Below are 11,828 nucleotides of genomic sequence, written 5' to 3' on the forward strand. Positions count from 1 at the left end.
GAAATATTTATCATAAATTCTGAATTTTAATGTGGGCTGATATGATCACAAGTCAAAGTGGGTAGATGAACCATAAGAACTAAAAACTAGTAGAAAAAAAGATTCCTCCCACCTAAAACAAATATGTCTCTTATGACAAACTGACTTTAGTGAACTGATACTCTTTTTCTCATTTTTGACTTCTAGAACTGTAAAATATTAAATTTTTGCTGTCTTAAGCCACTAAGTCTTTAGCAATTTATTGCATCAGCAATGGGCAATTGACATATCAAGTCAATATGCAAACAATACATTGCATTTTTGTGTCTTAGCAACTGATAATCTGCAAGTTAAAAATAAAAATAACATTTACAAAATCATTAGAAATAGAAATATTTTAGTTTACATTTGAAGAGATACATGATGTGGGAATTAATGATTATTTGATCTTTATATTAACTTAAAACTTTAATGAATAAGGAACACTCTTCAAATCACAGGATTGGATAGGCCAAGTCTATCATGACATGTGACAAAGCTGAACATGACGGGAGTTTAACACGGTGTGACAAACAAATTAGGCTTTTTATTATACAAAGCTCCTTATGTAGCTGATGTGCAATAAGAAAAGTATAATTGCTACTCAACATTCCGTGGATCATCTCTGAAAAGTTATGGAAAAGAGGCACTTGAAGAGACTGGCAGATGTCTTTACCATACAGTTCATATAAAGTATTTACAGCACACTGCTGAAGCATTTTAGCCCTCTTGCAGTCCAAATAAAAGCTTCATGTAGTCTCTTCCTATCCCATTCAGCTTACATCCAGATCCCCACACCCCCTGTCTCCCTCCCTCCCTCCCTCCTTTGCAGCATAGCGCCTCCCTGCCCAGCCTGCTAGGACGCTGGGACCGAACCCGAACCGGGAGGACAAAGGGGTGGCCGGTGGAGGACAAAGGGGTGGCCGGTAGCTCCTTTGTTCCCATAGCCTGCCCGCAGCGAGCAGGGTGGGCCCTTTGTTCGCGAGCTAACCAAGCAGCGCAGAGTTTCGATCTGGGCACCGAGTGAAACATCATTGTGGAGAAACATCTCTGGGGAGTGACATCACTGGGAAGGTACATCAGTGGGCAAGAAGACCTGATCCTGTAAAAGAAGATCCAAAGGGGAGTATTGGGAGGAAGAGATGGGCAGACGCCAATGCAGGAATTCTCCCAACAATCTGAAAAACAACACGAAACCACCAGAAGCCGGTGACCCCACAACAGGAGGACATGAACACCTTAATCAAGAAGAAGTAGAAAAAACTGACTTCATGAAAGTGATTGACACCCTTAAACAGCATATAAAAAACGCCCGAATAGAAATGGATGAGAAGTATAATAGAAAGTTCGAGGAATTGAGTAAATCAGTGAATGATACCCTAGGAAACCAAGGAAAAACAATCAAGCAGATAAAGGAAACAGTTCATGACTTGAAAACTGAAATGGAGGCAAAGAAGAAAACACAAACAGAGGGCCGGCTGGACATGGAAAATCTAGGTAAACGAATAGAGACTACAGAATCAAGTATAACCAGCAGAATACAAGAGATTGAAGAAAGAATCTCAGATTCTGAGGATAACATAGAGAAAATAAACACTCTGATCAAAGAAAACAGCAAGTCCAACAAACTCTCATCATAAAACATTCAGGAAATATGGGACACAATAAAAAGACCAAACCTAAGAATAATAGGAGTAGAAGAAGGAGAAGAAGTGCAGCTCAACGGTACAGAAAATATACTTAATAAAATTATAGAAGAAAACTTTCCCAACCTGAAGGCAGATGTACCTATGAAGGTTCAAGAAGCATACAGAACACCAAATAGGCTGGATCAAAAGAAAACATCCCCTCGCCATATAATAATCAAAACACAAAATATACAGAATAAAGAAAGAATATTAAGAGCCGCAAAGGAAAAAGGCCAAGTTACTTATAAAGGTAAACCTATCAGACTTACACCTGACTTCTCTATGGAAACCATGAAAGCCAGAAGGTCCTGGATAGATGTTCTCCAAAAACTAAGAGACCACGGATGCAAGCCCAGACTACTATATCCAGCCAAACTTTCATTCACTATAAATGGAGAAAACAAAATTTTCCAGGATAAAAACAAATTTAAACAATACGTAGCCACAAATCCAGCCTTACAGAAAATAATAGAAGGAAAATCACTAGCCAAGGAGTCCAACAATGACCACAATAACTCAGACATCTAGAGACTCTTCACCAGCGCAAATCAAAGAAGGAAAACACACAAACCCTACTACTAAAAAAGTGACCGGAGTTAACAACCACTGGTCATTAATATCACTTAATATCAATGGGCTCAACTCACCTATAAAAAGGCACAGGCTAAGAGATTGGATAAGAAAACAGGATCCAACATTCTGCTGTCTACAAGAAACACACCTCAACCACAAAGACAGGCACCTACTCAGAGTAAAGGGCTGGGAAAAGGCTTATCAAGCAAATGGACCTAAAAAACAAGCAGGTGTGGCCATACTAATTTCTAACAAAGTTGACTTCAAACTTAAATCAATCAGAAGAGATGGAGAGGGACATTTTATACTCATAACAGGAACAATTCATCAGGAAGAAGTCTCAATCCTGAATATCTATGCCCCTAATATAAAAGCACCCACATACGTAAAAGAAACATTACTAAAACTCAAGGCAGCCATCAAACCGCACACACTAATAGTAGGAGACTTCAACACTCCTCTCTCACCAATGGACAGGTCAATCAGACAGAAACCTAACAGAGAAATTAGAGAATTAATGGAGGTAATGAAGCAAATGGACTTAACAGACATCTATAGATCATTCCACCCAAAGAGGAAAGAATATACCTTCTTCTCTGCAGCTCATGGAACCTTCTCGAAAATTGACCACATACTTGGTAACAAAGCTAACTTACACAGTTACAAAAAAATATTAGTAACCACCTGTGTCTTATCAGATCACAATGGATTAAAGTTAGAATTCAACAACAATGCTACCCCCAGAAAGCCTACAAACTCATGGAAACTGAACAGTCAACTACTGAACCATACCTGGATTAAGGAAGAAATAAAGAAAGAAATTAATGTCTTCCTTGAATTCAATGAAAATAAAGAAACAACATACTCGAACTTATGAGACACTATGAAAGCAGTCCTGAGAGGAAAGTTCATAGCACTAAGTGCCCACCTAAAGAAAACAGAGAAAGCACATATTGGAGACTTAACAGCCCACTTGAAAGCTCTAGAAAAAAAAGAAGCAGACTCACCTAGGAGGAGTAGAAGACTGGAAATAATCAAATTGAGGGCTGAAATCAACAAAATAGAAACACAGAAAACAATCCAAAGAATCAATGAAACAAAAAGCTGGTTCCTGGAGAAAATCAACAAGATTGATAAACCCCTATCCAAACTAATCAAACGGCAGAGAGAGAATTTGCAAATTAATAAGATCAGAAATGAAAAGGGGGACATAACCACAGAAACAGAGGAAATTCAGAGAGTCATTAGATCTTACTACAAAAGCCTGTATGCCACAAAACTGGAATATGTAAAAGAAATGGACGCTTTTTTAGATAAATACCATTTACCAAAACTAAACCAGGACCAGGTGAACAATCTAAACAGACCTGTAAGTCGCGAAGAATTAGAAGCTGTTATCAAAAACCTCCCTACCAAAAAAAGCCCAGGACCAGATGGTTTCAATGCAGAATTCTACCAGAACTTCCAAGAAGACCTAATACCTATACTCCTTAATGTATTCCACAAAATAGAAACAGAAGGGTCATTACCAAACTCCTTTTATGAAGCCACAATTACTCTGGTACCAAAACCACTCAAAGATTCAACCAGGAAAGAGATCTACAGGCCAATCTCACTCATGAATATCGACGCGAAAATCCTCAACAAAATACTGGCAAATCGAATCCAAGAACACATCCGAAAAATTATCCATTATGATCAAGTAGGCTTCATTCCTCAGATGCAGGGCTGGTTCAACATACGAAAATCTATCAATGTAATCCAGCATATAAATAAACTGAAAGAAAAAAACCATATGATCATTTCATTAGATGCTGAAAAAGCATTTGACAAAATTCAACATCCATTTATGTTAAAAGTTTTGGAGAGATTAGGGATACAAGGGTCATACCTAAATATAATAAAAGCTATATACAGCAAGCGGACAGCTAACATCAAATTAAACGGAGAGAAACTCAAAGCCATCCCACTTAACTCAGGAACACGGCAAGGCTGTCCACTCTCGCCATACCTCTTCAATATAGTGCTAGAAGTTCTAGCAATAGCAATAAGACAACATAATGGGATCAAGGGGATTCGAATTGGAAAGGAAGAAGTTAAACTTTCGTTATTTGCAGATGATATGATAGTGTACATAAGCGACCCCCAAAACTCCACCAAAGAATTTTACAGCTGATAAACAGCTTTAGTAATGTGGCAGGATAGAAGATCAACTCCAAAAAAATCAGTCGCCCTCTTATACACAAAGGATATGGAAGCAGAGAGGGAAATCAGAGAAGCTTCACCATTCATGATAGCCACAAACAGCACAAAATATCTTGGGGTAAATCTAATCAAGGAAGTGAAAGATCTATTTGACAAGAACTTTAAGGCATTGAAGAAAGAAATTGAAGGGATACCAAAAAATGGATGGACCTCCCTTGCTCTTGGATTGGGAGGATCAACATAGTAAAAATGGCAATTCTACCAAAGGCAATTTATAGATTCAATGCAATCCCCATCAAGATCCCATCAAAATTCTTCACAGATCTGGAGAAGACAATAATCAACTTTATATGGAAAAACAAAAAACCCAGGATAGCCAAAACAATCCTATACAATAAAGGATCTTCTGGAGGCATTACCATCCCTGACTTCAAACTCTATTACAGAGCTACAGTAATGAAAACAGTGTGGTACTGCCATAAAAACAGAGAAGTCGACCAAAGGAATCGTATAGAAGACCCGGATTTTATCCCACAAACCTATGAACACCTCATTTTCGATAAAGGAGCTAAAAGTATACAATGGAAGAAAGAAAGCATCTTCAACAAATGGTGCTGGCACAACTGGATGTCAACCTGTAGAAGAATGAAAATAGACCCATATCTCTCACCGTGCACAAAACTCAAGTCCAAATGGATTAAAGACCTCAATATCAGCCCGAACACACTGAACCTGATAGAAGAGAAAGTGGGAAATACCCTACAACAGATGGGCACAGGAGATCGCTTCCTATGTATAACCCCAGAAGCACAGACATTAAGGGCAACATTGAATAAATGGGACCTACTTAAACTGAGAAGCTTCTGTAAAGCAAAGGACATGGTCACTAAGACACAAAGGCAACCTACTGACTGGGAGAAGATCTTCACCAACCCCGCAACAGACAAAGGTCTGATCTCCAAAATATATAGAGAACTCAAGAAACTAGACTTTAAAATGCTAATTAACCCAATTAAAAAATGGGGCACTGAAATGAACAGAGAATTCTCAACAGAAGAAGTTCAAATGGCCAAAAGACACTTAAGGTCGTGCCCAACTTCCTTAGCAATCAGGGAAATGCAAATCAAAACAACTTTGAGATATCATCTTACACCTGTCAGAATGGCTAAAGTGAAAAACACCAAGGATAACCTTTGCTGGAGAGGCTGTGGAGGAACGGGTACCCTCATCCATTGCTGGTGGGAATGCAATCTTGTGCAACCACTGTGGAAGTCAGTGTTTCGGTTTCTCAGGAAATTCGGGATCAACTTACCCCTGGACCCAGCAATACCACTCTTGGGAATATACCCAAGAGATGCTCTATCAAATGACAAAAGCATTTGTTCAACTATGTTCATAGCAGTATTATTCGTAATAGCCAGAACCTGGAAACAACCTAGATGCCCTTCAATGGAAGAATGGATGAAGAAAGTATGGAATATATACACGCTAGAGTACTACGCTGCGGTAAAAAACAATGAATTCTCGAATTTTGCATGCAAATGGATGGAAATAGAAAACACTATCCTGAGTGAGGTGTCCCAGACCCAAAAAGATGAATATGGGATGTACTCACTCATAATTGTTTTCTAGCCATAAATAAGGACCACGGAGTCTACAATAGGTGAACCTAAAGAAGCTAAGTAAGAAGGTGAACCCAAGGAAAAACATATAGTTGTCCTCTTGGCTAAGGGAAGTAGACCAAATTTCCGGGGAGAAAATGGGATCTTGGGGGTGGGGTGGGATGGGGGTAAGGGGAGATGGGGAGAGAAAAGGTAGAAGGGAAGGAGGGGGGACCTGGGAAACACGATAATTGGGATAAAGGAAAGGTGGATAGGGGAGCACGGAACCACAATTCTTAGTTAAGGGAGCCACTTTAGGGTGGGCAAGAGACTTGACCCTAGAGGGGCTCCCTAGTGCCCAAGATGAGGTTCCCAGTTAGTTCCTTGGGCAGCTGAGGATTGGGAACCTGAAATGACCCTATCTAGAGCAATACTGACGAATATCTTGCATATCATCATAGAATCTTCATCTGGTGATGGATAGAGATAGAGACAGAGACCCACACAGGAGCACTGGACTGAGCTCCCAAGGTCCCAAGGAGGAGCAGAAGGAGGGAGAACATGAGCAAAGAAGTCGGGACCACGAGGCGTGCATCCACCCACTGAGGCAGTGGAGCTGATCTACTGGGAGCTCACCAAGGCCAGCTGGACTGTGACCGAAAAAGCATGGGATAAAACCGGACTCTCTGAACATGGCGAACAATGAGGGCTGATGAGACACCAAGGACAATGGCAGCGCGTTTTGATCCTACTTAATGTGCTGGCTTTGTGGGAGCCTAGTCAGTTTGGATGTTCACCTTCCTAGATATGGACGGAGGGGGGAGGTCCTAGGACTTACCACAGGGCAGGGAACCCGGACTGCTCTGTGGACTGGAGAGGGAGGGGGAGAGGAGTGGGGGGAGGGGGAGAAGGGTGGGAGGAGGGGGAGAAGGGTGGGAGGAGGGGGAGAAGGGTGGGAGGAGGGGGAGAAGGGTGGGAGGAGGGGGAGAAGGGTGGGAGGAGGGGGAGAAGGGTGGGAGGAGGGGAAAGGAAATGGGAGGCTGGGAGGAGGTGGAAACTTGTTTTTTGTTTATGTTTTTTTTTCTTCTTTTCGCAATAAAAAAAAGCTTCATGTAAGCTTCAACGTTGCTGCTTGGCACAATAAAATACTGCTGAACTCAGAATCAAAGTTCTGAATTCGTGTATTAGTTAAAAAAAAATCCAAAATACTAGGGAAAAAACCAAAATTACCAATTACTGAAAAATTCATGTAGCATACACGGTAGTCCACTCTAAGCATTTCCTCTAAGTCCCCCACATTCATGACTAACGCCCATCTATAGCACTAATATTCTATCACTCGAGTATCAATGATTGTTCTTCAGCAAAAAGAAATCATTCATTTCAGTAATGGTAGCACTGCCACATTCTGAAAAACAGAACAGAATCAGAATTTTCAGATCCAGTATTATACATACAAGAAGCAAAGAACCTATTTTAGGAAAAACAGCAGGAATCCTATAAGTTAGACACCATATTGACCCACACCAACACAGTGCATGAGACTGACCGTGCCCAAAGTCTGTCTCAATAAGCTTCTATGTAGTCAGAATATATAAATTCATTAATAAATAAAGTATTTCATCTGTAAGGTTTTTATTTTTCTCTTATAATTTTTTATTACTTTATAAATAATAGGAATCAAAATTTCTACTTCCTCACCTCCTTCCATTTCCCTTCAGCTCCCCCACTCAACCTCCCCATACCCTTCCAGTCCTGAGAGAGGGCAGGGTACCCTGCCCTGTGGGAAGTCCAAGGTCATCCCTACCCCATCCAGGCTTAGGAAGGTATGCATCCAAATAGACTAGGATCCCAAAAAGCGAGTACATGCAGTAGAGACAAATCCCAGTGCCATTATATTCGCTTTTCAGTCTGCCCCAACTGTCAGCCACATTCAGAAGGTTCAGTTTGATCATGGTCATTTAGTCCCAGTCCAGCTGGCTTTGGTTACCTCCCATTAGTTCAGGCACACTGTCTCAGTGGGTGGATCAATACCTCGTGGTCCTGACCTCCTTGGACATATTCTCCCTCCTTCTGCTCTTCAACTGTACCTTGGGAGCTCAGTCCAGTACTCCCATGTGGGTCTCTGTCTCTATCTCCATCTGTTGCCGGACAAAGAATGCCACTCAATGGAAAAATGGATCAAGAACGTGTGGAATATGTACACATGAGAGTACTACTCAGTGGTAAAAAACAATGACATCTTGAATTTTGCATGCAAATGAATGGAAGTAGAAAACACTATCCTGAGTGAGGTATCCCAGTCCCAAAAAGATGAATATGGTATGTACTCACTCATTAGTGGATTCTAGCCTTAAACAAAGAACATTGATTGAGCCTATAATTCGTGATTCTAGAGAACCTAAGTAATAAGGTGAGCCCAAAGAAAAACATATATAAATCTTCCTGGAAATTGGGAGCAGACAGGATTGCCAGGCAAAATTTTCGAGCATGGGTGTGATTGGGGTCGGAGGAAGGTAAGAGGAGGAGAGAGAAGGGAGAAGGGGAGGGTTGGGGAGAGCTTGGGAGAATGGGATGGTTGAGATGGAGGAAGGACAGATATGGGAGCAGGGAAGAAGATATCTTAATTAAGGGAGGCATTGTAGGGTTGGCAAGAGGCTTGACTCTAGAGGGGGTCCCAATTGTCCACAGGGATATCCCCAGCTAGGACCCTGGGCAGTGGAGGAGAGGGTGCCTGAACTGGCCTTTTCCCATAGTCAGACGGATAACTATCTTGAATATCACCTGAAAAGCTTCTGTAAAGCAGAGGACACAGTCAAGACATAAATGACAGCCTACAGAATGGGAAAGATCTTCACCAACCCCACATCAGAGAGCTTATCTCCAAAATATACAAAGAATTCAAGAAATTGGTCATCAAAAAAAAAAAAAAAACAAATAATCCAGTACATAGCGTGGTACAGATCAAAACAGAGAACTCTCAACAGAGGAATCTAAAATGGTTGAATGACACTTAAGGAAAAGCTCAACATCTTTAGGCATCAGAAGAATGCAAATCAAAATAACTCTGAGACTCCCTTATACCTGTCACAGTGGCCAAGATCAAAACATTGGTGACAACTTATACTGGGGCGCATGTGGGGTAAAGGGAACACTCCTCTATTGCTGGTGGAAGTGCAAACTGGTACTGCTCCTTTGGGTATCATCATGATGATTTCTCAGAAAATTAGGAGACAACCTTCCTCAAGATCCTGCAATACCACTTTTGGGTATATATCCAAAGGCTACTCAATTGTACCACAAGGACATGTGCTCACTTATGTTCATAGCAGCTTTGTTTGTCATAGCCAGAACCTGGAAACAACCTAAATGCTCCTCGACCAAAGAATGGATAAGGAAAATATGGTACATTTACACAATGGAGTACTACACAGCAGAAAAAAATGACATCTTGAAATTTGCAGGCAAATGGATGGAGCTAGAGCTTATCGTATCGAGTGATATAACCCAGACCCAGAAAGACAAATATTATATGTACTCAGTCATAAATGTCTTTTAGACATAAAACAAGGAGAAACCAGCCTTCAATTCACAATCCCAGAGAACCCCAACAATGAGGACCTAATACATGGATCTAATATACATGGGAAGAAGAAAAAGGTAAGATCTCATGAGGAAATTGGGAGCATGGGGATGATGAGAGAAGGTAGAATGGGAGGGGAGAGAAGGGAGGGGAGCAGAGAAAAATATATAACTTAATCAAAACAATGTGGGGGGGTTTCTCAGGAAATTCGGGATCAACCTACCCCAGGATCCAGCAATACCACTCTTGGGAATATACCCAAGAGATGCTCTATCATACTACAAAAGCATTTGTTCAATGATGTTCATAGCAGCATTCTTTGTAATAGCCAGAACCTGGAAACAACCTAGATGGCCCTCAATGGAAGAATGGATAAAGAAAGTGTGGAATATGTACGCATTAGAGTACTACTCAGCGGTAAAAAACAATGACATCTTGAATTTTGCATGCAAATGGATGGAAATAGAAAACACTATACTGAGTGAGGTAACCCAGACCCCAAAAAAGGAATATGGTATGTACTCACTCATAAATGGATTCTAGCCGTAAATAAGGGACATTGAGCCTATAATATGAGACCCTAGAGAAGTTAAATAAGAAGGTGATCCCAAAGAAAAACATATAGTTAGCCTCTTGATATTGGAAGGAGACAAGATTGCCAGGCAAAAATTGGAAACTTGGGGTGGGGATGGGGTGGGGGTAAGGGAAAATGGGGAGAAAAAAGTGAGAAGGGGAGGATGGGGAGAGCTTGGGGGAATGGGACGGTTGGGATGGAGGCAGGGTGGATATGGGAGTAGGGAAGTATATATCTTAATTAAGGGAGCCACTTTAGGGTCGGCTAGAGACTTGACTCTAGAAGTATTCCCAGGTGTCCATGGAGATGTCCCCAGGAAGATTCTTGGGCATCTGAGGAGAGGGAGCCTGAAATGGCCCTATCCTATAGCCATACTGATGAATATCTTGCATATCACCATAGAAAATTCATCTGGTGATGGATGAAGCTAGAGACAGAGACCCACATTGGAGCACTGGACTGAGCTCCTAAGGTCCAAATGAGGAGCAGAAGGAGGGAGAGCATGAGCAAGGAAGTTAGGACTACGAGGGGTGCGCCTACTCACTGAGATGGTGGGGCTGATCTAATGGGAGCTTACCAAGGCCAGCTGGATGATGGAGCATGTGATCAAAACGGACTCCCTGAATGTGGCTGACAAGGATGGCTGACTGGGAAGCCAAGGATAATGGCACTGGGTTTTGATCCTACTACATGTAATGACTTTGTGGGAGCCTAGTCTGTTTGGATGCTTACCTTCCTAGTCTTGGATGGAGGGGGGAAGACCTTGGACTTCCCACAGGGCAGGGAACCCTGACTGCTCTTTGGACTGGAGAGGGAAGGGAAGGAGGATGGAGGGAACAGGAGGGAAATGGGAGGAGGTGGAAATTTTTAATTAAATAATTAAAAAAAATTCAAAAAAATTTTTAAAAAGAAAAAAAATCAAATTTAAAAGTTGGGTACTGTTCTAAACAGAATTCTCAAGAGAAGAATGTCAAATGGCCAAAAGATGCTTAAAGGATTGTTTAACATCCTTAATTCTCAGGAAAATGCAAATCAAAAGTACTTTGAGATTCATCTTACACCTGTCAGAATGACTAAGATCAAAAGCACAAATGACAGCTTATGCTGGAGAGGATGTGGAATAAGGGGAATAATATTCTATTTCTGGAAATGAAAACTTGTACAACCACTTTGGATATCAATATGACATTTTCTCAGAAAATTAGGAATCAATCTACCTCAAAACCCAGCAATATCACTCTTGGGCATATATTCATAGGACACTCACTCATACCACAAGAACATTTGCTCAACTATGCTTATAGCAGCATTATTTGTAATAGCCAGAACCTGGAAACAACCTAGATGACCCTCAATTAAAGAATGGATAAAGAAAATGTGGTCCATTTATCCAGAAAGATAAACATGTTATATACTCATGCATAAGTGGATATTAGCTATAAAGTAAAGAATAACCATGTTACAATCCACAGACTCAGAGAGGTTAGGTAACAAGGAGGGCCTGGGGTAGGGGGGAGGACGACACACATAGATCTCCCTCCCTGGGAAGGGGAAATAGAAGAGATCTCCTGGGGGTAGGTGGGGAT

This window comes from Microtus oregoni, unplaced genomic scaffold, assembly GCF_018167655.1.
Source record: "Microtus oregoni isolate MIOR12 unplaced genomic scaffold, Mior012 000153F_ref0000387, whole genome shotgun sequence".
Classification (NCBI taxonomy): Eukaryota; Metazoa; Chordata; class Mammalia; order Rodentia; family Cricetidae; genus Microtus; species Microtus oregoni.